Raw genomic sequence first — 27622 nt, 5'->3', positions numbered from 1 at the left:
AGCTATACTATAGTATAGCTATATCATACTATTGTGTGAGTACTAGGTTCATTGTATTAGTCTATGAGCACCAAAAATGTTATATTTTCTAGGTGTCATTTTCAAAAGATGAATTTATCTCAGAGAAAAAAAAAACCTGACAGTGTTTTCTTTTTTGATAGCTAAAATTTTTGAATTTACAGATCCAAAGTATTCCATATTTTTTTCAAATTAATTCATTTCTAACATCTGGAAAGAAAAATGTATTCTACTAAATCTACCAAGTTAACAGGGTCATGATAGAGCATCTTTAAGGAGGGGAGTGCAATAACTTGCAGTGTGATATTAGGCAGAAGGTTCTCTAAGAACCTTCTGCTAAGGTTCTCCTCTATCCCAACATTCAAGCTCTAATGGGAAACAGAGGATGAGGCAAAGATGCTAGAAAGCTGAGTCAGCAGTTTAAGACCATGTACTACTCTACCAGATACCAGAGTTGAAAACCTAGCTTCCATGCAAGAAGCTCATAAGTATCAGAAATACCAGCTCAGGGAGTCTGAGGACCTCCACAGACCTACACACTTATATACCCATAGTCTCATCTCCAGCACACACAAACACACATATATTTTAAAAGTATATTTAAGGCAAAGGAATTGAAGGTCTGGATGTTTTTATTTTTATTAATATGTATGGGGCTACTATTCAATAACAATCACTCCTATTTCCAATATCCTTTTCCGCATGAATGTTACCGTAGTTAATCCCAAACCAAATTGATGGGGCCCATAGGTAATGGTCTAGTCTACCTTGTCTAAAGGTCAGAGAGTTGGAACTTCTGTTCCTTCAAGGTTGTTGTCAACAGTTATTTGATCTGATCAAATAACGGATCGGAGAGTTATGGTCTCTCAAGTTATTGGCAACAAATCTGACTAGTATCCATACCTGGTATTTCAGGTATTAAGGAGCAGATCTGTTTCGACCTCAGACAAAAGTCTAAGGATCCAGCTAGTTTCATACTCCCTGTGGATTCTGCAGAGGGAGTATTTATCCTACAGAATGCTTTGGATTAAGGAGTGAGAGTTAATTGTCTTGTTCTGGTAACAGAATGTTTAAGAACATAGCCTGTAGTCCTTCAACTAGTCTGTTCATGTATCTTGTGAATGCTGCTTTCTTTTTTTATCTTTCCCTTACATTTTGCACCTGGGTATTTAAGCAAATGGAAATTAGACATGGGTGACTTTCAGTATTCAAGATATGTCCCTCCCAATACTGTCCTTATTTCTTCTATTTATTTATGCTCCTTTTGCCTAATAATTCTAATTGTCATGCTCCTACGCTGAGACATGCAAACTTGCCGCGGCTAGGAGCACAGCAGAGGTCACCCCAAAAAGGTGGCATACGACAATAGATGATCTGCTATATAGTTGAGAGCAAGTTAGATATCTGCCTATTTTACTAATACAATTGTGGAAAGAGTATTGTACTGCTAAACTCCAAGAGAGTACAGCCTCTGTGTTACAATGTTTGTGGTTACCTTGCTAAAGAGTAACCGACACAAGTATTATATTTACTGTGAATAAAGGGAAATATCTCACAGATTAAAAAAGAAAAGAACAATACAGAGAAAAACAGTTTTTAATCTTTCAAATGCTTAAAAGCACTCTTGAATAATAAAGCAAATCAGGAAGGTAAATTCTAAGACCACAGTTACTCACTGCAAACCATCAGTTGTTCCTGAACAGGGAGTGAGTGCCTGTGATGGACAGCCCGGGAGAGCATTTCCATGGCTCTCCTCCCTGTGGACTCCAAACTAGCTCCCTGATAGAGGCTAAAATGCAAAATAGTATTTTGTTGTCATATTCAGCTTTAGGCAATTTGACCTCAGTCTTACATAAAGATGGAGGAAAAAAATCAAGCCATTGAACTTGAGGTAATATTTCACCTTTGAGGCCACAACAGCAATTAGCACCTCTATTATTATGTTAAAATAGCCTAAACAGACCACCTCCAAAAATGCAATCTGCAAATAGAACTTTCCTGTGCAATCTCTTGTGTTTTACACGGAAAGTAATTGAGATATAAGGGAGAGTAATATTACAGTGCCATAGTGCCTAATTTATTTTTTAACAGGCGCCTGGCTGAACAATTATCCTTGAGAACAAAATAGATAGTTCTTCCGTAGAAATTTCCTCATAATTCCATATGCATAGACCTAAGGAGACATTTGAGGAAAGTTAATTCTTACTGACGTTGAAATATATTCAGTGATGATCAAAAAAATATGTAACTGGGAACTGGTATTGTATAAGACATGCTAGCTAAACTGTCCCCAATTACTCTGCTTTGGTCCTGCAATTTCCAGTCTACCACGAGCATTAAAATTTCTTCAAAATGAATTGGTTTAAGAAATAGAAAATTCAAATTTGAGAGAGAGGAGGGACTTGCAGTTTAGTGGCAGATGTCAATTCAAAAGTGGACAAACAGGAGAGGCCTTAATGAAGAAACTTGACAAGTTGGGGAGTTGATTGAGGGACTTTTCACTCTCCAGTGCAGGACAGCTACAGAAATAAACCAGTAACACCACAATAGAAAGCTAAGGTTTCCTTCCCGGGTCAAACCACTAGTTGTCTCTCAGCTGTCCACAATCTGAAGGCTAAGAATGGTGTGACTGAGCATGTCAAATCAAAATTAACTGCGATTTGTATCACAGACACACTAACATATCAATACAACCCCTGAGATCTAGCCCGGAGCAATCAGAACTGCCTTCATTCACAGGACTGAAGTCCACACCACCAATGCACCCCTTCATCTGCCCATATGAGAAGAATTGTTTGTGAGTCATAAGAGCATCAGGGTACTATCATGTAGAAGGTCATTTTTCTGCTCTTGCTGTGCCTACTCCATTGAAATAGGCTACATGTTTTAATTTAGCCTTCAGAGTTCTTTTTTTGTGGGAATCATGTGGTAAAGGAGAGAATAGACTACTGTAACTGTCCCCTGACCTTTTCATAATTGTCATAGTATAGTCTGTACCCCCAATACAAATATGTGACTTTTTTTAAAAGAAGAATCTTACCTGACTTGGGAAACTTATTCTTTCACTTTCCATGATGCACATACAACAAATATAAAGAGTAAGGGAAGCTAAGGATGCAGTCTAGATATTTTACTTAGAAACTTCTTTTCTATAGTTTAGAAAGTCCCTCTTTTGCTTCCTATACTGCTTGAACTTCTCAGTAGAGATCTATTTCACTTAAAAGATCCATTTTCATCACTTAAATGAAGCCAGAAGAAAGGGCTTCACAAATTAGCAGTCTTCCGTTTGTGTAGATCAGGGGATCAGATGAATAAGCTTTAATGTTAGTGATTATGATTTAGATTCCGGAGTACATTGATCTATCCCTTCATTACATTATTATGGTTTTAAGGAACTTTCTGTTGTAGGTTGGACATGACTTGTCCATAAGACTTCATGTGCTGGAGGTGTTCTCTTTGATGTGGTCTGGAAGTACCTGTAAGAGCTGGAATAAAGTATTTCAATCACTATGGATGCAATACCCACAATGATTAGGTTACTCTTTCTCAAAATTCAGAATTTCTCTTGAGAGTAAGTTTCAACAAAAACTTGAGCTTGCCCCTCAAATCTCCCATGTGGCTTCTTGTCTGGAGATGTCATCATTCACTTCTGTCATCTTATATTCTTTGCCCTGAAGATCTCAGAAAGATCTGAGTTGATGTTCTTGACCTTTGAAAACTGAGCTAAAAAACAAAACAAACCTATAAGACTTATTTTATTTGTAGTATTGTGCTGTTAATAAAAGAAACTGGGCTAAGCTACAATATTTTTTCAAGGAGGGATTCAGGAAGTTCAGTGAATGAATAATATATTAGACATTTTCATTCTAAGACAAAATATCTGACAGAACAAATTAAAAGGAAGAAATATTTGTTTGCTCAAAACATCAGACATCACAGTTCATATTCCTTGAATTGACCTATTGATCTAGAGGCCAGATGTCATGGTAATGGGAGTGAATAGTAAGCAGGAAGGAAGTAGAGAAATAGAAAGGGATGCTACAAGGTGTGATCTTCAAATACACATGTATAACAACTTATGTTTTTCAGCTAAAATCAGCCTCCAAAAGCTTCCAACCCATTCAAAATAGCATTACCAGTTTGGAACCACACAATGAATATATAAACCTGTGTTAGGATACTCTACATTCAAACCATAACAGACAAATAAGAATAGTATATATTTACAACTAAGTCAGAATACTCCACTTAATACTTTTAAAAGATGAACTGTCAACTTTTTACAAATGTAGAATCAAATGAGAGATGTTTTTAAGTGAATGATATATTTTTGTAATATAATCTGAGGCACTGATATTTGTAACACTGATTTCATAATTAATATTGATAATGAACAAATGAAAGGATTTTATAAACTTTGAAAATATAGTCTCTTTGTAATTTGGATGTCCTAAGAATCTTCTGGTATGTTAGTACTATGTTGTTCTATTATTATATTTTTTAAAAAGTTAAGAAAATAAAAATAAGTATTAGACTTAGGTTAGACATATGTTATGCATCTGTATTCCTACAACTTGATATGCTGAGGACTGAGGAATTTGATTTTGGGGTCATTTTGGGCTACATAAGGTTCAGGCCAAGCTATGACACATAGTGAGACACTATTGAAAGAAAGAAAAAAGGAAGGAGAGAAAGAGAGAGAGAGAGAGAAAGGGAAAAGGAGAGAGAGAAGAGGAGGGAGGGAGGGAAGAAGTAAGGAAGCAAGGAAGCAAGAAAGCAAGGAAGGAAGGAAGGAAGGAAGGAAGGAAAGAAAAAAGTCAAAGCAAAAGTATCCAAGAAGAAATTGCTCTGAATTTCATTTTATTGGGTTAGAGTAAAGAAAGAAAATTGCCCTCAAAAACATCATCAAAATGACAAAAGTTTTTTTTTCCCATATTGAAAATAGACAATTGTTCAACCATATGGAAGAGATAAGGAAAATATATTTGATGCATGTGGAGAAAATTGGAAAGCTATATAAATCGCTGAGATTTCTTAAAATGTGTTCTAGGGCTTATTTAAGGAATTCCTAGACAGCCATTTCAGATGAGACAGTAAAGTGCTTTGCTTTTATTGGCTCTATCCTCTCTTTTAGTTTTCAGATTTTCTTTAAACTCCCAAGACAATATATCAGGATTATAAGAATTTTGTGCTTTATTTAAATAGTCATTCAATGTGACTTGTTTTGATAAGTGCTTATTAGTCATAGTTCATCTTTTGTACAATTAACATTAAACACATATAAAAAAACAATAATTTCTGTAAAGCATGAAACGTATTTTTGTTGTTGCTCTCTATGACTCATTTCAAACACAAAGAAATCTTCCATTTCACTGATAAAAATGAAGATGAAATATATTAAACAACAAGTTTGGAATCAGCAGTTTAATTAATATTTTCTAATGTTTACTTGGCAAATAGTGATTAAGTAGTGCTCCATCATATTGCCACACTGATTAAAATTGTCCTTGTTTAGCCTCTAGCAAGTACATTCTTATGAATTTTTATTTTTGTACATATGTGGGCATAGGCATAATTGTATAGCAATGTGGTAGACATTGTACAGATGCTAAAGGGACACTGTAGGTGGGAAGAACTCAGGCTGCGACTGGAGACATGGTCCAGGAACAGGTCAGGAGAAACAGTGGGTGTAAAGAGTTCTACATCACTCTGAAGCTTCCATTTGTCTCACACCAGCTGAAACATCAATGAAGACAGGAACAGGAGAGGGGCTTTCGGACATACTCAGTAACCTGTCCTGGTTGTGCAGGCTCTCAAGTTTAGGGGGCTCCCTCTAAGTGACTCTTAAGTTTCACCTATTTTACATATACACACCAGCTGATTAGACCCTATAGAAGCTTCTAAAAACCATAGTCTCTTGGCATTGGGTACTCTTTCAGCTTCTTCTACTCTACCTCTGAAAAAGTTTCTTTTACATCAGTAATTCTCATTTAAATTAAATAGCCAGTAGTGAAAAAGTATGCAACATTTCTTTAACTGGACATTTTTGGGTGTCATCCTCTATCACCCTGTGCCTCATTCTCTTGAGGCAATATCTCTCAAAACACAGAAACTGAAGCTTGTCTTTTTGATGTGAGGTGAGGAAGACAAAGTCTCAGGAATCCTTCCATCTTTATCATAACTGCCTCATTCTCGTAGTCAGTCACAGAATATATTATTGAATACTATAGTTAATATAGAAACCCCTTGACAGCCTGGAAATTTGTTTGCTGCTGCCACTGGCATCACAAAAGACTATTTGCCGTATATAATTAACCTGAGAAATGGTCAAACTAAAAGTAAGAAGTGGAGTTTTACAATAAATTAAGATCACTTTTGTTACTGCAAAGTGGCAAGATCACAGAAAGCTATCAGGTATAGCCATTTGAACACATGATACAGTAGACTTTAAACCAAAACTAATCAGAAGAGATAGGGAAGGATACTACATACTCTACTAAGAAAAGAATCCAACATGATAATTATGTAATTCTTAATATATATATACACCAAACAAAAGGACACTCAATGTCTTTTCTAGCTATTTCTTTTATGTAAATATTACTACAACTTAAATCATGTATTGACTCACACAGTGAGAGTATATAACTTTTGTTTACCTCTCTTATCAGTAAACAGGTCATTTAGGCAAAAACTAAACAGAAAAAAATTGGAGTTGATATCATAAACCAGATGGACCTAACAAACAGATTTACAGAACATTTCACCCAAACACAAAAAAACATACTTTTTTTCCTCAACAGTTCATGAAACTATTTCCAAAAAACTGACCACATATTTGAGCACAAAGCATGTGTCAACAAATGTGACAAAGTTGAAATGACACTCTACATTCTTTCTAACCACCTTGCCCTGATAAAGCAACAACAACAGTAACAACAAAATGTTTACAATCTCATGGAAACAAAAAACAAAAAAAAAATCACTACTGAATGAAAACTTGACCAAATAGAAATTAATAAAGAAATTAAAGACTTTCTGAAATTGAATGACAATTAATATAAAACATACCCACACTTATGGGGCGCAAAGATGAAGGTTCTAAGAGGCAAGTTCATAACACTAAGCACATACATATAAAAAGCTGGAGGAATCTCATACTACCAGCTTTTCAGCACACTCAAAAGCTCCAAAACCAAAAAGAGAAATATCACCTAAAAGAAGTAGACATCAAAAAATAAACTCAGGGCTGAAATTGGTAAACTAGAAACAAACAAAAAAACAAGAAAAAGAATTAATGATTGAAAGAGTGGATTCTTAGAGAATGTGAATAAGGTAGTGAAGCCCATACATCCAAATTAATTAGACTAGACATGAAACTGAGGATATATGAACAAATACAAGTAAATCCAAAAAAAATATAAGAAAATCATGGGAAAAATCTCCCATGCTCATAAATTTCTAGGATTAATATAGTAAGCATGGTCATTCTATCAAATCAACCTACATTCAGCTCAATACCCATTAAATTACAACACAAATTTTCATGTGCTTTGAAAGGACAATTTTTAATTTTTAGCTCTGTATGGAAATTAAAAAACATCGAGCAATTAAAACAACCCAGAATAATGATAGAAATGCTGGAGATGTCTTTGATCTCAAAGTGCAATACAGAGCTATTGTAACAAAAAATTATTATATTGGCACAAAAGTATGTGTTTCAATGGAATTGAATTGAACATACACACATAATTCCACATACCTATGGGCATTTGACTTTTGATAAAGAAGCCAGAAACATACACTGAAAATTAAAAAAGAAAATAAAAAGAAACCCAGAATCTTCAACAAGTGGAGCTGCTCAAACTTGATGGCTGAATAAGGAAGAATTCGTGTAGAATATAGTTATCACTCTGCACAAAACTGAATTCCCAATATATGGAAGATCTCTACATAAAAGCAGATACACTGAGTCCGATAGCAAAGATAGTGGGATAATCTTGAGGTTTTGGTACAGAAAAAAGGCATTCTGAACTGAATACTGATAGCTCAAGTGCTAAGAACAAAAATTAACAAATAGGAACCCATAAACTAAAAACATAAATTGCAAAGAATGCCATCATTGGGCAAAGTGGCAACTAAAGAATGGGAAAATGTGCCAATTACATATTTAATAAAGGGACAATAGCAAAAAGACTTAAATATGCATTTTTAAAAATAACACCAAAAACATATAAGCAAATTAAAATTTGGGGTACTATCTAGCAGAGAATTCTTAAACCAAGGACCCATTTGGCTGAACAACAAAGAAATGCACATTAAAACTTCTTTGAGATTTCATTTTACACCAATCAGAATTACCAAGATCCATTAAATAAATGATGCTTGCAAATCTGTAAATTAAGAAAAACACTTATCTATTGTTGGTGGGAATGTAAAATTGCAGAGTTACTATGGAAATCAGTGCGACAGTTCCTTAGGAAACTAGAAATTGATATATGTAAATATCTAGATATTCGTGGAAATAAACACAAAGGATTCTTTATTCTACTACAGAAACACTCGTTCAACCATGTTAATTACTGCTCTATTCATAATAGCCAGAAATTGGGAACAATCTAGATTTCCCTCAAAACAGATGAATGAGTAATGAAAATATTGTGCATTTACACAATGGAATATTACATAGCCATTTAAGAAAATGAAATCATGAAATTTTCCAGTAAAAGGGATGAGCTAGAAAAAATAATCGTGTATGAGTTTACCCACACATCACAGAACTATGATATGTATTCACTTACATGTGGATGTTAGCTCTACAGTTATTGATAATCAAGACAAAATTGAAATAACCACCTATGGTAGGTATAGAATAAAGACAATTCAGAAGGAATGAGCCTCCATTGGAAGGGGAATAGAATTGATGGTTCTGGAAAGATGAGAGGAGGGGGACTGAAATGGGAGGTACAGATTGTGATGTGAGGGAAGAGGGTATTGGGTGAGGAGATAGAGGAATGGACAACTAAAAGCATACTTCATTTGTTGGGTAGGATGGAAACCTAATTTACTAGTAGTTTCTTAAAATATACACATACTTGAAGCCAGGCTAAAAGAAATCGTCAAACAAAGAGAGACACACTATCAACTGGCCATCTCTTGTCACCAGATAAAGTTCTAGAAGTGGATTACATCTAAACAAGTTGTCCAAAGGAGATCTATTGGAACCTCCAAAGAGTCCAAGCTATTGGTTAGGCTATTGCTGGCTCTCTGCAAAGTGATAGTAAAGCCCTTTACTGAAGACAATACCTATACAACTCATTGAACGTGGAAAAATCCAACTAGTACCTACCCAGAGTCTTCACCTCTACAGGTTAATGTTCACGGTATTGGAATGTACTCGGCACACTACCAAGGTAAAAGTTAACAACAATCCAACTCTAAACTCTGATCTACAGAGGTGATGTACTTGCAATATATTCTGGTACAATCATGACAGAGAACTTCAGAGAAAATTAACCAATATCTGATATGATTTAAAGCATAGTCCATGAGATTTAATCCATACCCAGAACTGATTGGGTCAACTAAAACCTGAGAGGCTAGATAGGCCAGGGACATAACAGAAAACCAAATATTGCTGCTCTGCTAATGGAACAAAGCAATAGAATGGCTTCTAATATCATTTACTATAACCATGCATCAGTGCCTTACTCAGCCATCAACAGAGAAACTTCCTTCTACAGCAAATGGGAAGAGGTACAAAAGCCCTCATAAGACAATGTGCAGAGTGTAACAGAACTTGGGACACTCAGGCTATAACAGATGTTTCCATTAAATCCCTCCTCTTAGGTCTTAAGGGGGTTTTTGGAAGAGGAGGCAGAAAGAATGTGAAGGCCAGAGGGGATGGAAGACCCCAAGGAACAGGTTTCTTAAATATAGCACAACAGAAAAAATGTATGAGCTCAGAACTGTGGCAGTATGCAAATAACATGCATAGTTCTATCCCAGATAGGATCCCATAGCTGAGAGAAGGAGACATATATCTATCCAAAACCAAAAAGCTAACTCTAGCTGATAATCCCTTGCTTATAAAAATTTGCTTTCTTCCAAGGGAGTGTCACTGGGAAACAAATCATTCTTAAGTACAGACTGCATGCCTAGCAGCAGATTGCTAGCATAAAATGAACCATATGCCAATGTTGCAGGTACTTTGCTTAATATTGGTGTATCAGAGAATTTTATTTTACACTTTCTATCCCTTAGTGTGTGTGTGTGTGTGTGTGTGTGTGTGTGTGTGTGTGTGTGTGTATGTGTCTGTCTGTCTGTCTGTGTATTGTGACCACTGGTTTTGTGTTTATTTATTTATTCTTAGTATAGGTTGGAGTAATCCTAAATGTGGAAACATGTGTGTTTCTATATCTATATTTTTCCTTCTTTTTCTTAGTCTCTTTTTATTCTTCTTCTCTAACTTATTTATGTTATTACATATTCTTTTTCTTATTTTATTCATTTATTTTATTATTATTTCTTAGATGACTTTTTTTCTATGACAGCAAAGGAAAGTGTGTGAGTTCAGATGGCATGGTAGGTGAAGAGTAACTGGGAGGTGTTGGGGAAAAAAAAGAATACAGTAATCAGAGTATACTCTATAAACAAAACTAATTTCAATAAAAGAGAGAATACATTTGAAAAAGTGTAAACACCTCACAAGGAATTAAATACTTTCTATTCACAGTGTTAATTGATATTTGTCCTATTTTAAAAGAAACACACAACAATATAAAAATGCAGAAGAAATAAACAAGAATATCAGAAGTAATGACATGTCTGAGAGTGAAATTTGATGTACTTGGAAAGTTCTTAGGGTGCTACAGAGATCTTCTTGCTGAGTAATTCCTGAATAGTAAGGAAGATTATTTACAAGTTTGTCTCAGTGAGTATATCATTAGCATATTTGAATTTAATTTACTTTAATTTAATTAGTCATTTTACTCTGTAAAACTGCACATACACACAACATGGAATAAAGTTCAGAAAGCTTATACCTAATCCCTAATAATCCAGAATTACCTTGGTCATGAAGCTAAATAACCTTAGTATTTCACATTGTAATTAGCTTATAATAGTGACTGGCAAAATAAATTGTCTTTGAATTTAGTATAATAATTTATCTAATATAAACTGTGGACTTTTCCAAATTTCATTTCAAACCAATACCCTTCAATTAAGAACACTGAGGTATTAGAGGAATACTTTGCTAAAATCTGCTATATATCTTTTATTGATATAGAAAATTATTTTTAACTTTTAAATGCATATGGCAAGCATTCCAGAAATGTTCTATCCCCCACATCCTCAGAGGAACATTGAAACACAGGTTGTGACGGCACAGAGAGGACCAAGAGAAGAAATCAGAAGCAAAGGCTGTGACTTCACAGAGAAGACTAAGAAAACAAACCAAGAGAGCAGGTCAAGAAAGACCTAATCAGCTTTCTAAGACACAGACAATAACAGTACAGCACAGACCAAGAACAACTCCCAAAGACATTGAACAGCAACTGTTAGGATTAGACCAAAAGGCAAAGACACTGTTTAAGACTTGTGTAGGCATCAATATAAGAATTCATTCAACAGCCTAAAGAGCAACATGGTAACTCCTGAACCCAGCTGTCATACAACAGGGAGACTTAAACATTCTAACACAGAAGAAGCAGAAAAAAAAATTTACCTTGAATGTAACTTTGTGAAGATGATGGAGACCATTAAAAAGGAAAAGAAAAATTCCCTTAAAGAAGTGGAGGAAAAGGCAAACAAAAAAATTGGAAGAAATCAATAGATCTTGGGAAAAACATCAATCAATCAAACAAACAAATAAAAAAACTCAAGAAAACCAAAGGGGGGCAATCAAACAGGTGAAGCAAGTGGTTCAAACAGTTTAAGACTTGAAAGATGAAATACAGGCAATCAACACAAACAGAGAGAATTCTGGAAATGGAAAATCTGGGTATATGAACGTCAAGTACACACAAAAGTATAACCAACAGAATATAATATTTGGAAGAAAGAATCTCAGGTGTTGATGGTACTATAGAAAAATAGAATCAACCGTCAAAGAAAATATTAAATCCACCAAATGCTTAATATAAAACATCTAGGAAATTTGGGACAACACAAAAACACCAAACCTAAGAAAAACAGGGATAAAAGAAGAAGAAGAACTCAAGATCAAAGGCACAGAAAATGTATTCAACAAAGTCATAGAAGAAAACTTTCCCAACCTAAAGAAGGAAAAGAATGTTATGCCTATGTAGGTACAATAAGCTTAGAGCACATCAAAATCAGCAATGGGAAGGGGAAATAGACAAGATCTTCTGAGAAAATTGAGAGCATGGGTATAATGGAGGGCAGAAGGAGAAAAGTGGAGAGGGCAGGAGAACTTGAGATGACAGGATAGTTAAGAGGGGAGAAGGACAGAGACAGAAAGTAAGTTAAGAGATATTTTGATTGAAGAATCCATTATGGGATTGACAAGAAATCAGGTACTAGAGAAATTCCCAGAAATCCAAAGGATAACCTTAGCTAAGACCTTAAGCAATATTGGAGAGGGTGCCCAAAGTGGCCTTGTCCTGTAGTCAGATTGATGACTAGCTTAAATGTCACCATAGAAACTTCATCCAGGACCTGATGGAAGCAGAGGCAGAGAGCCACAGCAGAGCACTGGGCTGAGCTTTCAAAATCCAGTTAAAGAGTAGGAGGAGTGAAAATATGAGCAAAGACGTCAAGACCATGATGACTCTACCTACTAAACAGCTTACCTGAGTTAATTGGAACTCACCAACTCTGGTCAGACAGGGAAGGAAGGAGCATAGGACCAAACTAGGTCCTCAACATGTGAGTGACAGTTGTATGGCTAGGGCAGACTGTAGGGCTATTGTCAGTGACACCAGGATTTATCTTTACTGTTTGTACTAGCTTTTTGGAACCCATTCTCTTTGGAGGGATACCTTGCTCAGCCTAGATATAGCAGGGAGGGCCTTTGTCTTTCCTCAAAGCAATGTGCCTTACCCTCTCTTAGGAGTAGATGGTGGGTAGAGCTGGGTGGGAAGGTGGAGGGAACAGGAGGAGGGGAGGGAGTGGAAACAGGGATTGTTATATAAAATGAAAAAAAGGATACTTTTATAATAAAATAAAAAGAATCCCATAATATGTTTTCTAAAGTATTGCATCATCTTTAATGTTTTGCTTTTCAGTATCATACACACGTTAGAATCTTAAGAATTGCATATGCCAGGTTGTATATGCTGAAACACTGACTTAACAGTCGTTATACTGCAGGTTTGTTGATCACTTTGACACCATGATATCTTACATAAATATCAGTTTGAGCTTTTGGATGAATAAAGTGCAATTCCAACATCCTGTAATCAACAAAAGTTGAATTCGCTACAGGAACACAAGGTGTGCTATTAGAAGATGAGACCAAGCGACAACTGCCTGATAACATGGGCTGGCCAGCACCCTGATTGCCCTTTACTACTCGGCACACGTTTTAACGCATTCAGAAAGATATAAAATAGTGTGTCTTTTATACCTTGTGCAGCTGATCCACTGTTCAGAAATAAAACAAAACAAAGAAATAATAGAAGACTATTTGCCTTTTAAAAAGGCAGTTCTTGGTAATGGTCTCCCTTGAAGGATTTTAAGTCTTTATTTCAAACTTAACAGCTAAATATATGAAGTTATACTTTTGTAGATAGGGGATAGTACACAGACTTTCAATGAAATGCATCTTGGAGGATGAGGGGACTCTTTAGTCTCTGAGAGTTCTGACTGTAACACGCTTATTTCATTAACACCTAATTTACAAGAACCAACCATTCAAAATAGATCAGAACAGTTATAGAAAATAATTATAATTTAGATTGAAATCTTCTTCTTTCAGTCACATCTTTTAACTCATGTTCCTTAAGAAGAAAACATTTAAAGACATATTGAAGAGGATTTTTAAGGTATTTGAAAAATTCTAATACTTAAATAGAGCAGTGCCCAAATTTATGCTATTATTTTCTGACAATTTTATTGTCATCACACAGAGGTGCAATAAGGGTTATGTTGAACTCTTTGGTTTATAAGTGATGTACTCAGAATTGATAAGACAGTCTACAAACATTACAAAGACTTTGTCACTGTGCCTTTTCCTATCGCAGATTTTGGAAATTTAGTTTGATTGAGAGATCTGCCTATCTATCGATAGACCAACCGATCTATCTACCTATCTACCTATCTACCTACCTACCTACCTACCTACCTACCTACCTACCTACCTACCTACCTACCTACCTACCTACCTATCTATCTATCTATCTATCTATCTATCTATCTATCTATCTATCTATCTATCTATCTATCTACCTATGTATCTATCTATCTATCTATCTATCTATCTATCTATCTATCTATCTATCTATCTCTTCAAATGGAAATCAGTTTCTTTGGTTGACTTGATATTTTTCAAGTCAAATATTAAAACAATCTGAGCACAATCTTCATTGTCAGTTTATACACCGAACCAACTCAGTAAAAACACTAACAACGACCCAGCTCTAAGTCAATATCAACTGAAATGATCTTTGTTATGAATAAGGATTCTTTGCCTTCTAAGAAAAGTGCTCATTAACTCAGCTTATCTTAACTCAACCTCTTCAATCATCCACATTAGTCAAGTTGCAACATTTGCCTCTATTGGCCTTTTATTATCCCACTCGAAAAGAAAGGAATCCAATCTCCAACAGGTCTCCTAGCATTGTGGCTATCTCTTTTACTTTTCCCGTAGTCACAGTCTGATTCATAGCAGCATATAATTCCTCCATATCCTATCTGTGTTCCTCACTCTTGTCCCCACAATGTTCAAAAAGGGATTGCTCAAACTCTTCTTTGCATCCGAGGCCTTTTACCATTGGTGTGTGTGCTTAAGGAGGTACTTATAAAATAAAATATCTGTTGTTAAGAAACCATATTATATAACTCACACTAGCCTAATATGATTCTGTATAAGTCCAGAGATGCAGGACATTAAGTAAAACATTGACTTATTCAAAATGTTGGCATCTTATGATTGAGCGGGATAGCAAGGGTAGCTCTAAGAAGATACTGTACATCATTACCTTTGAAAAGCTTGTCTCAAAACAAATGAATTATTCTCCCAACACTTTACATTTTTAATAGGCTCCTATTTTGGAAGAAGTATGTCACTGTATTTTGTATAGGTAGCTCTCAGATTATGGAAATAGAAAAATGGAAGTTTTTTTACCTTACAGGAAATGATTATAGACTTTATGACAAAACTTCATATATCTGCAACACAGAAAGAAGAAGTGTCAATATTTATATCATGTCAAAACAAGTACTCTTCAAGGAAACAAAAACTGAAATATGACATTTTTCTCAGCAATCAGATCGAATTTTAGCAGAGAAATAGAAAAATGATATCAAAATCACCTTTTCAAGAAAGGCATCTCATGTAAACCAAGTTGGCCTCTAATTTGCTATATAGCTGAGTAAATAAAAAATGTTGGACTTGTGATCCTTGTGCTCTACCTCCTTGGTGATGGGATTATAAGCAAGTGGTATAAGGTCTTGCTTTATGCAGTTCTGGGAATTGAACCCAAGGTCTTGTGCATACCAGGAAAGCATTCTACTAACTGAGCCATATCCCCATTCCTTGGTTTACCAAATAAGAATAGATAAAAATAATATTTTGTGATTTTGACTGATAGTGTCATAAGCAGAATATAAGAAATGCAAACAAGTCTCTGAAAAGAATTTGGATTACAATACATACTACTGCTATAGCTTGTTTTCTGTTGCTATTATAAACACTGTGGCCAAAATAGAGTGAGGAAAGGTTTTATTTAGCTTTCAGGTTATAGCGCATCACTAAGGGATATCAAGGCCCTGCTAGATTTTGTGGTTCTTCTCTTGCAGATGGCATCCTGTGGAACTTCAGGCCTTCATCTTCATGTCAGACCATCGTCGACCTCCCTATGTCCTTACGTATTATGTCACTTACCTACGTTTCCATTGAGAAACGGACAGTAATATCTTATACATTTCCTGGCAGATTCATAACCATTATACACAAAATCTCTTTTTCAAGACCGCAATAATAAGGGATACATGAGTTCAAGGCCAGCCTAGGCACAAAGGTTAGTAATTCGAATAATGCATATGACTGAGTAAAAAAGAGAAAATTTCCTCCCTGGATCAGCTCTACAGTGGACTCTCAAATGCTGCCCAAGTAACCACCGCCTGCTTCCAGTTCAGATTAGAATTATATGTTGTTTTGTACTGATGAGGTACAAAGAGCACTTTCTTTAAAATATAAGATAAATATTTAAGTTTTAGAACCACTTACATTGCTTGAGAAACTGCAAACGAATCATCTACGTGATGTGTGCAATTAATTTTTGCTTGTCAATAAAATATACAATCTAACTTTCAGAATTAGATTTCATAATATATATATTAATTTAGTCCCTAATACATATTTTGCAAATGTTTATTCGCATTTCTCACAATGGAAAATCTAGTCTGTAATTATTGATTTCGAAAATCAACTGGTTGACTTTTCATAATGGTTTCGATGAAGACAATAGAAGCCCTGACATCCAGGAGCTGATGTAGAACTGTTAGCTAGGTTGGGCATTGTGTTGTATATAAGGCAAATACTTCACCATAATAAGTCAAGCACAATAACATAACAAAAACAAACCACTAAGATGCTACTCAAAACAATAAAATGATCCAGCATGTTCCTGTAATTACAAAATCAGGAATGTCAATCGTCTACCAATTCCAAAAAGAAGCTTCACATTCCTTCCTTTTAAATAGGATATGCTGTTTAAACCAGAGAACCTTCTTCCTATCTTCAGAATATCTTGAATCCTCCCCCAAATCACATAATCCACTCCTCTGAGGAGATCAGATCCTCTCTCTGTTTATAATCTTTTTGTATGTAGTCATCAGAGCCAGTTTTACTTTAGTTGTGGTCTTGCTGGATTTCATTGTGGAGCTCTTCCTTGTATCATAATCAGTCCCTTCTGAAATCCACTTTTCTACTCCTTGCACAAGAGGTCTGTTACGGTCATGCATGTTATTTTGGCAACATTATTGGAGTTTGGAGCCCCAGGTACCCTACTTTGAAACAATAGTTAAGACAATTTAATACATATTAGCCAGAACTACTCTTCCTCTAAAAAACGTTTTGTTTACCAGGCATCTAATTTTACACATCCATTTTGATGTTCAGTGAGTGAAAGAATTTCAGTAACTGTTATCTCCAGAGACAAGCGACATTCTTTGTAGTGCTGTACCGGTTGTGAGCTGTGATCTCTCTGGGTGTTTGGAGACAAGGTGACAAAAGCATACCTCTAAGTGGAAAAGCAATTTTCTCTTATGCTTCATATCCTAGTATGTCAAAATTCTCTAATTCCTCAGTTTTGTTTTAAACAAAGAAAGACTGGTCGGTGAGTAAAAATTCTGTTTTGATAGCTCAAATCTTTGTATAACCCTCATAGGAATTAACAGAAAGTAGCTTCAGTCAGAACAATGTTTAGAAAATATAAGTTTGTACCTTGTCATTATATTTCACATTTCTGCTTAAAATTGCAACAGGGATACTTGCTTCCTAGCTCCCTTTTCGTTTAATTCAATAGATACTTTTCATTTGTGCTATTTAAAAAGTATTTTTAAAATTGTATTATACATAATGTGACACATAAATTGCACACTGTGGAAAGGATTGTATGCCTCCTTGAATGAAACCATTTTAATCTCAAGAGTTTTATTATCTGTTAAAACCTATTTAAATATAGGCATTCAATTTTACGTTACTTGACATTTATGGGGAAGCTATTTTATAGCAGGAGGCTTCTGAATAGGCAAGATCACAACAAATATTCATGATTAAATGATACACGAGATTGAAAAATATGGGAAAAGGATGATCTAAATACTCTCGGCAGTTCACATGTAGGGATGTATTTGGCTGAGTTTGGACTAGGGATTATTTAATAAAGAAATATGTTTCACAGCTGCAAACTTTCAGCTATGACCCATGACCACGAGTAAGAACTTCTTGACACTCACTTATCCATGTTAGAGTATCAGTTCAAGATTTCTTGATTTTTTTATATTTAAGTGAATAATTTATTATTATAACAGGCATTGACACAGCTATTTACTGTGTGTATTTTTTCAGACAACAATTGCATTTTCTGTTTTTTTTTCAAGTAGAAAACAGTATTGATGCTGTTAGTTGAACTAATGATAAGAGCAGTCAACATCACCCATGTATTTTTTTTTGTTATTTATTGAAACAAATATACAATTTTTAGGTATAGTTTGAAAAATGAAGCAATATTTTTCCTTCAGGAATTGGGATAAATCAGTTTTACAATTATGAGGATTTTTTTTAACTGGACTAGCGAATCTGATATATAACAAGTCAAACAGACATTTTTTTATGAACAAGGAAAAAATTTAGTGCAAAATTTTGTATTACACAGAAGAATATGCATGAACCTTCAATCCATCAAAAGACCACTGAAAAATGAGGTAATTACCTAAAATAATTTGCATGTAAAGTGCTAATACACTATTATAAAGTGATGTCCAGTTGAGAAAGCAAGGCATAATTTCCTGATTAATGTCTCATGCATGGTATTCCTCCATGCTCTGTCAGAGCCCAAATAACAATATGGTCAATCAATCAAATAAAAAATAAAAATACTCAGACAAGTAAAGTATTGAACTCTGACAGAGTATGAATTATAAACAGTGAGATTTAGAATTATTCTGAGATAAGCATGGTATTTTGTGTTTTCAAGGCAATACATTAAGTATCTAATTGGTATAATTGTAGATTTCTGTGATTCAAGTTTAATGTGTGAAGGCCAAAAAAAAAATAATACATTTTTTTTTTAGTTTTTGAAATGCCATCTACCAAGTTGTTGAAGAGAGACCCATTTTGAAATATCAATCTGAAACTAGACTCTGCCAAAAGCTACGATCTGAGCGATATTTACCCAGAAAAACTAAGAGTGCCAGTGGAGTAATATGGCCAGATTCCGTACAGAAGGAGTAGGGAACGTTTCTCTCCTTGGTGTGAAGTGGAAATGTACTTTTATAGGAGGGGAATTAATTTTCCCTGTCAACTGGATGCAAGCATGGAGAAACAGGAAAGGCAAACGACATTAATAATACAGACTGGAGCAATGAACACTTGACCAGTCACTTTTTAACAAACTCAAAACGGGATTCATAGTTTATTCTGCTCTTGTGAAAACAGAGAAAAATCTTCAAGATATTAAAACTTCCTGTGGGTCTTAAGACATAGGGATCTTGATGTCAGTAAAAAGCAGGTTGAGGAATGGAGGCAGTTCAATCAAAGTGCTTCTTGCTATTACTGGAAGAGGGATCATTATGAAAAGAGGACCCTACAAATAACCCTCCCTGTAGTGGGACAATGGTCTTGTACTCTATAAAGATTTGTCATTTTTACTGGTTTAATAAAATGCTGATTGGCCAGTAGCTGGGCAGGATATAGAACAGAACAAGAAAATTTTGGGAAGAGGAAAGCCTCAGTTTGCAATTGTCAACCAGACACAAAGGATGCAAGATGAAAATGCCTCACTGATAAATGGTACTAAGCCGTGTGGCTGAGACAGAAAAGAATTATGGATTAATGTAGGATTAAGAGTTAATAAGAAGCCTGAGCCAACCAGTTTATAATTAACGTAGATCTCTGTGTGTTTCTTTGGGACTGAACAGCTATGAGACTGGGTGGCACAGAAACCTCTGCCAACAAATGGTGTCAAGGTGGACAACTACATTCACATAAAACCTGAGAGAGCTTGGGAAGTATTCTAGACAAAAAAAGAACAGAGTTAAGCATGGCTTCTTGGTAATATCATTTTCTCAGTTTGACTCAGTTTGCTAGAGGCAAGCACATCTCATTTAAGATTAAACTGACTCAGCTTTACCTGCAAAAACCTTGCAGCTCTCTTTTTAAAGAGGCTATACCACAAAACACTTAAATGGTGCTTATGAATAGCCAACAGTATGTTTCTTGGGGATGGAAGGGACCTTGAAACTCCACTGAGTTGTGGCAATAAACATTTTTTCCACCTGTACCTCTGCTGTGAAGCTAGACCCTCAGAAATTTAAGGAATGGGGGTATATCTAGCTGTCAAAGTCACATCTTTAATCCTACCAATGTTGCTAAGCAAATTAAAGACTCATCTGTTCAGAAAAAGAGAGATACAGTTAAGACAGATTCATATGAACAAAAAAATTCTCTAAACTGTTTACAGCATGTTTAAAAGTATATGAAGATTTGGGAGAGAAAAGGAAAAGTATAAAGTCTTGAGAGAAAGAAAGAAAAAAGAAAGTGAGAAGAAAAGAAAGAAAGAGTACTTGGGTGTGGTGGCACACACCTTTAATCCCAGTACTTGGGAGTTAGAGCCTGGCAGATCTCTGTGAGTTCAAGGACAACCTGGTCTACAGAGTGAGTTTCAGGAAAGTCAAAAATGCACATAGAAAGCCTGTGTCTAAAAACCAAAAAATTAAAATAAAAATAATAGAAATATTCTTCCTTTTCAATCTGCTTGTGGTGTTGCAGTTGTATATCAACCTCAAAAATACCTTTTTAAAAAGTCAATTATAATGTTCTATTATATTTTTTACTATGTCCTCCTAACTGTAGGTTTCATCTGCATGCTGATGTTGTCACTCTAAAGTCACAGATATAGGTTCTGGTTTGAGCACTACCATTGTGTTTTGTCTTATTTCCTACATTCCCCAGACAGAGAATCAGATTTTAAAGAAATGAATCAATCTCCACTCTCACTAAAAAAAAAAAAAAACGAAAAACAAAAAATCACACACACACACACACACACACACACACACACACACACACGCATGAGTGGTTTCTTTTGTTCCGTTTCTTTTTATTACCAAGAACAAATAGTTATTTATAATTATCTACTTCAATTATTATTAATAAGTCATCAATTCTGGTTTCTTGTACTTCCTACATAATATGGTGCAAACTAATCCCTGTGTCCAGAACACTTTCTTTCTTTGTATTTTATCTCTAAGAACACTCATCTAAACTGTTACACCAAGTCACTGGTTCTCTCACCTGTTACCAATTTTACCACCCTGTCTTATTAATACATTTTCCCTAAACACACACTTCTTCTGTATCAATTAAAAATCTTTGATTGTTTTCACTTACAAGAGATTTCAAAGAGATTTAGCATATGTACATGCACCTTCTTCATAATTCCTGCTTGCCTTCTCCGGCATCTGCTTCATTTCTCCCTGAGTGTAATGATGTCTTTCTATGTTACATCTCCTTGCACAAGGAAGAAGAGAAAACCCCTTAAGACACAGGAAGTAAATGAAACTTAAAAGGCTCAGAAAATCAATAAATAAACCTGACAAAACTCAGTGGATTATAGCCAGTCTTCTACATCTAAGGGTTCAGTCAACCCCACTGACCACTGCTAAAACCCAGATTAAATCATCTTATTTCAATTTAATTGCTTCTACACTTTTCAATTTTTGCCTCTAAACTTTTCAATTCAGTCCTAAGAGAGAATAATTCTATTAAAAATGCAGTCCATATTATCAGTTATAGAATGTGGTGCGTCTTCAAATTACTGAAACCCAGTACGTTGATCCTTAACGTTGATGATGCTAGTTCACACATTGTTGGCTAAAGTCTGGAAGATTTAAATGTGCTGGGCATGATGGTTAGGCATAAATGGAAAGATGCAAGACCGCTATGGTTCAGTATGTATGCAAATTAGTACCTTGGGGCCTGAGGCTAAAGCTGATGGGGTTTTTGTTTTGTTTTTAGGTCAGACTGGTCTACGTAATTAGACCATGTCTCACAAAACAAACAAACAAACAAACACACAAAGGACAGACAAAAGACAGAGATACAGAAATTGTTGTATCTCAGGAAAGCCCAGGAGAAAATAGAGTTTGAGGACAAAATCGGTATCGCATAAATCATAGAATTCGTTATCTTCAAGGATGTGATCAGGCTAGTGCTTGTTTATTGTCTAAGACTGGGAGGTCAGAAGAGATACCAGAAAACTTGGTTGGACCAAAACAATTGAATGACTATCAGATGACAGAATATACTAAGGAGTTAAAGGGTTCGGTTTAGTCAAAAAACGCCTGGAGAATACAGGTTTGCAGTTCAACACCAGGAGTCATTGTCAAAGTCGTGATTAATGCAAAACTCTTGATATAGAATAATTCAGTTGATTATCAACTCTAGCTGATTTATTTGTCTTAATATCAGGTACAATTAAGATCATGCCAGACATGTATATTCACATTTAAATGCATATTAAAAGACAGGCAAGTTTATACTGGTTGTGTGAATACAAATTAGGTCATGTCTATGTCAGAGGGGTCACATTTATGCTTACGCTGTTTTCTTTTTGTCTAAAACTTTTAATTTTAGTAAGGATTAAATAACATTTCTTTATGATTTGAAAAATGAAGAAAAGTTAAGGTTTCTATTTATGCCTCTTTGCTAATTATTCACAATTTATCTTTGTATATGTTAGATGAATTAAAAATTAATATTTCTGAATGTTGTTTTTCTTCTTTTGTATGAGGTATAAAAAAGAAATGACTTGCTGACTTTAAACAATCAATAAAGTCTTATTTTGAAAGAATAAGTTTTTTTATTCTTTGAACTGTGCTTCAAATTTAAAGGTTGTTTAAAAAGAGTAGGCCCACTGTGTCTTCTCATCGGACAGCATGGTTTGGTTAACAAAATATTGTTTAGTATTATTATATTTTTCATCCTTATATTAGAAAATTTCTGGAAATACTTTCTGCTAAAAAACATTCAGGTAATTTTTATAAAAAAGCACAATCAGAATATTTTAGGAAATTTTTTTATGTGAATATTTCAGAATTTTTTTTTCAGGCATGGTTTGATCTGCAGCTTTGTAGCCTGTTTTGGAACTAGCTCTTGTAGACCAGGCTGGCCTCAAACTCATAGAGATCTGCCTGCCTCTGTCTCCTGAGTGCTCGAATTAAAGGCATGAGACACCACTGCCTGGTCTCAGAAAATATTTTTTCAGCATTCAAATCCCATGCATTTCTGTGAGGGGTACAAGTGAATTTAGGTGATATGTTTGATGAAGTGTGTATACTAAGATGCCTATCACCTCAAACTAAGGATTGAGAGATACTTTAGAATGTTTTATAGTTACTCCAATTATCCAGACTAATAATAAAGAAAAATACAAGATCAAACACATTGATATGATGTTTTCAAAATGCATTTCTGCTGAAGTTACTGTGCATAATATTACAATATTTAGATTAATTTTTGTTATTTTTAACATGTGTGTTTATGTGTTTTTGTGTGTGTGTCTGTGTGTCTTTGTATGTCTATATACCACATGAGTACAGGTTTCCATTGTAGCCAAGAGAGAGCATCAGACCCAATTCAACTGGAGTTACACGTGTGTGTGAATCATTTGAACTGGGCACTGGGAACCAAGTTGGGTCCTCCAGAAAAACAGTATGATCTCTGATCCACTGAACCATTTCATTAGTCCCCACATTATTGAATTTTTGACTGGTCATAGTTATCTAAAAAGGAGGTATCATTATATTAGTTTGACAGAGAAAGATTTATGCATTTCACATGATTCTCTGATCAAGGTCACACACCTCAAGGCTAAAAGAAACATGCTTTGGGGTGTGGCATGATTTGAATCTGCTTTAGAATAAATGATCTTAACCAAGAGATTGCACCACCTCTCGATAGTTGGTTTTGTCTCTGCAGAACAAATGGAAGAGAGCAGAACAATGCAATAAATTTTCAAATCATGTTTGGAACTAAAGTTCCTTGAATACAGTGCTATAACAGTATGATAGAGAATTGCAACACAGTAACTTTTATGTTCTCCTGGTATACCATGGCCTAAAGAGGTGAGTCCTGTTCCACCTTGACTAAAGATCAGAGAGTTGGAGCTTATTCTTGCTCTCTGAAAGATGTTCCCAGCAGATGTGGTTACAAACAAGAGATCCTGACCTAGGTGTGGTTAATTAGTATTTTGAGTTTTATTATAGTGATGGTTACATTCCACCTTGACCAAAGGTCAGAGTATTAAAGTCTATCATGTTAATGAAGTTGGCCACCCCCCTTCTCAGTTTTGGAGTGACGTATATAAGCATGTGAAAAATGAATGTGGGTATATTCAGTATTCACTGACTTGCCTTCCTGATACTATCCCATGTCTCAGTATTTCTTTTGTATCTCTGTCTATTCTGCCTGACATTTCTAAAACATATGCCCCTACCCTGGAATGGGAACCCATTGAGGCTGGAGCCTGAAAAGTGTGGCCCCAATGTGTGCTTACAGCAGTGGTACTCCATTTAGTAATTATTTTTTAAAACTTTAAATACTAAAAATATGAGTTCCATAGTATAATTAATCAGGATACCAATTATGTAATATACTTCACCTTAAGTGAAACCTCAGCAATTGGTAGGGTTTTCAACTTAGTTTATTTGAGAAGGAATTGTGGGCAAAGGCAACAACCAACAATTAATATTCACTACACAACAACACTGAATTAACACTGTCAGTTATGAATCATTTTCATCATTAAAACAGCACCAAAACTGTGTTATAAATTCTCCTGTACACAAACAATCTAGATTCATTTCTCTATATATCTGCATTCATCTTTTCTATCAAAATATGACTATACTACATACTATTTTATAATACTGTGTTGATTTGCATAAATTCAGGTTAATCCATTATGTTCAAACACTTTATCGCTAAGAAGTATTCTACAGGCTTCAACTATTTCTTTTCCCAAACTAAACTTGAAATTTGTTGCCTTTATTGTTGAATGGTAACAAAATTGTTCCTGGATACTTCTAGAGATATCAAGTTGATTCACTGCTCATAAAACCCACATTATGAAATCAGACTAGGTGTCTATCAACAGATGATTGAAGCAAGAAAATGTGGTATATTTGCACAACAGTGTTTTATCTAGACACAAAGCAGAACAGAATTTGGCTGTTTGTAGGAAAACGGATGCACTCATTTTATTAAGCAAAACAAGTAGACTCTAAAAGGCAAACACCATTTTATATAGATATCCATGAAATTCCATATGTAAATGAGACATAGAAGATGAGTCAATGTCTTTTGATGTTTGTGATTCATGAGAAAAGAGAGAGAAATAAAGGAAAGGGTAGGTGAAAGTGGCTAAGGAATAATTATATTAAAATATCTCTATGAAACCTATACCTGTGTACAACAAATATCAGCAAAAATTAAATAAAGACAAAGAAAAACCTCAACTGAGATTTTTAAAAGCCAAGTGTAGTACACAAAAAATTTAAATCATTATTTGCCCTGCTCCTATCCCAGTGTATGGTGTGTTTCATTGAGCATTTGTATGATCTAGTGCATTTATTGTGGAATGAAACAATGCCAGTTAAGGTCAGAATATAGTAAATGAAGTACATTCTTGACTGTAACCAGGAAACCAAGACATACTGAAATGTTTTAGAATAACACTGTAATGACATTTGGGGGTTAGCAACTGTTACTGTGTAGAATGGGAGAATTAGTTCCACACATGCTACACTGTCAAGATGTCAGTCCACATAATTCTTCTCCTTCTACATCAATGATTTTAGCAACTTAGAACAAAGAAAGCTATATTTTAAATTCATACCATACATTTTTAAACCTGCTAATGATGCATACATGTGTATGTATAAGAGGCTGCTATGTGTGCCAGCAGCAAATCTGTGTAATAAAGACCATCATTCAACCGTAGATGCTAAGTTAAATCTTTATGAAACATTTAAGCTGTGTATAGATTCACTTCTTTAATGATTGTTATAGGACTTTTGGTAGGACAGTGATGTCACATGTCTTTAATCCCAGCATTCAAGAGGCAGGCACAGGAGGATCTCTGAGTTTGAGGCCTGCCTGGTGTAAATAGAGAGTTCTAGGATGGCCAAGGCTAATTTAGAGAAATTTTCTCTAAAAAAAAGGCATAAAAATATTTTGAGTATGAATATTTATAAATGTGATAGAGCCCTTATAATATGAAAAAACACATTTGGTTATTTAAACTTCTCATTACTTCCTCTCTTTTAATAATATAAGAGGAGTTTGTCTCTATACTACTTGATTATTTTGGAGACATCTTATTTCATATAGTCCTTTAAATCAGAGAATATCTATTGTCTAATCACTCTCTCTTTGTGTTAATATGCTAGATATATAGTTCTACTTTAATAAAATTTCATTATTGATTTATTTTTTCAATTTAGATAAATATATGAGGACAAAAGCTACAACAGGCACAGAAAACCCTCTTTTGAGTTACTGATCATGGTGGTCATAGAGACTTCCAAAACATTGAACGCCGCTGTTATCTCCCTTGATTGTCTCCCAGATGAAGGTAAGATTCTCTTTATGAAGATATCATGGACTTCAGGCACAGGACCCAGAGGACCCAAGCTGATTCTAATTTAAAAGCTTAGGCCCCTAGGATGATTCACCGTGGTACCAAAAAGTCTCATAAGAGCTTTCCAAGGAGGAATGTAACAAATACTCCTACCCTGCTATGGTAACTATGAACAGCAACAATACCAGCATGGTTAAATAACCCTGAGATCGTAGGAGTGGCATCCATACCTTAGTGGTAACCAACAGACCTCTAATTGTGCATAAGGTGCATGCTTAATAAGAAAGAAATCACGCCTGATGCAGAAAATTAGCCAACTACTAGGGTCATGAAGTTATGGATCTAAGATGAGAACATAAAACCACTGCTTTATTAAATCAGTTTAAACATTAACTATATTCTGAATAATTGTTCCTATACCTCTCACCAAGGATCCTTCTTTTTCTGCAGCAGATGGAAACAATTTCAGAAAACCACAACCAATCAAAATGCAGAGTAGCAGAACCAAGTCCCTACTGAGACATCTACAACACAATTGAATATAAGTCTCAAGAGTCATAGCAGAATAGGGGACAGAAAGATTGTAACAGTCAGAGGAACAGAGGGATTCTTATGAGACCATGTCCCTTAGAAATATCAGAAGCTACACTCACAACGACTTATCAGCATAGCTACCTAGACATAATCTGAATAAAAACACCAGAAGACTTGCAAGTATTCAAAGGGAAAGCTCAGAAGTCTCAACTCTGAAGAATGACAGGTCACTAAAAATTCTGAGAGTGAGAGAAAAAGTCTTATTTAGGAAAATGCACACCTATTTGTTATATGATCCCAAATGTCAAATGATAAAACTTGAAAGCATACACACACACACACACACACACACACGCACACACACACACACACACACATCATCCACACACATACATGTGCACACGTATAACAACAGTTGAAGAAAAAGAGGCTATGAATTTTGAAAGTAAGTGGAGAGTGTAGAGGAGGGTTTGGAATGAAGAAAGCTTGGGGGGAAATAGTATAATTATAATTTCAAA

Source organism: Myodes glareolus, chromosome 9, assembly GCF_982192425.1.
Source record: "Myodes glareolus chromosome 9, mMyoGla1.1, whole genome shotgun sequence".
Lineage (NCBI taxonomy): Eukaryota > Metazoa > Chordata > Mammalia > Rodentia > Cricetidae > Myodes > Myodes glareolus.
Note: the sequence above shows the minus strand (reverse complement) of the source record.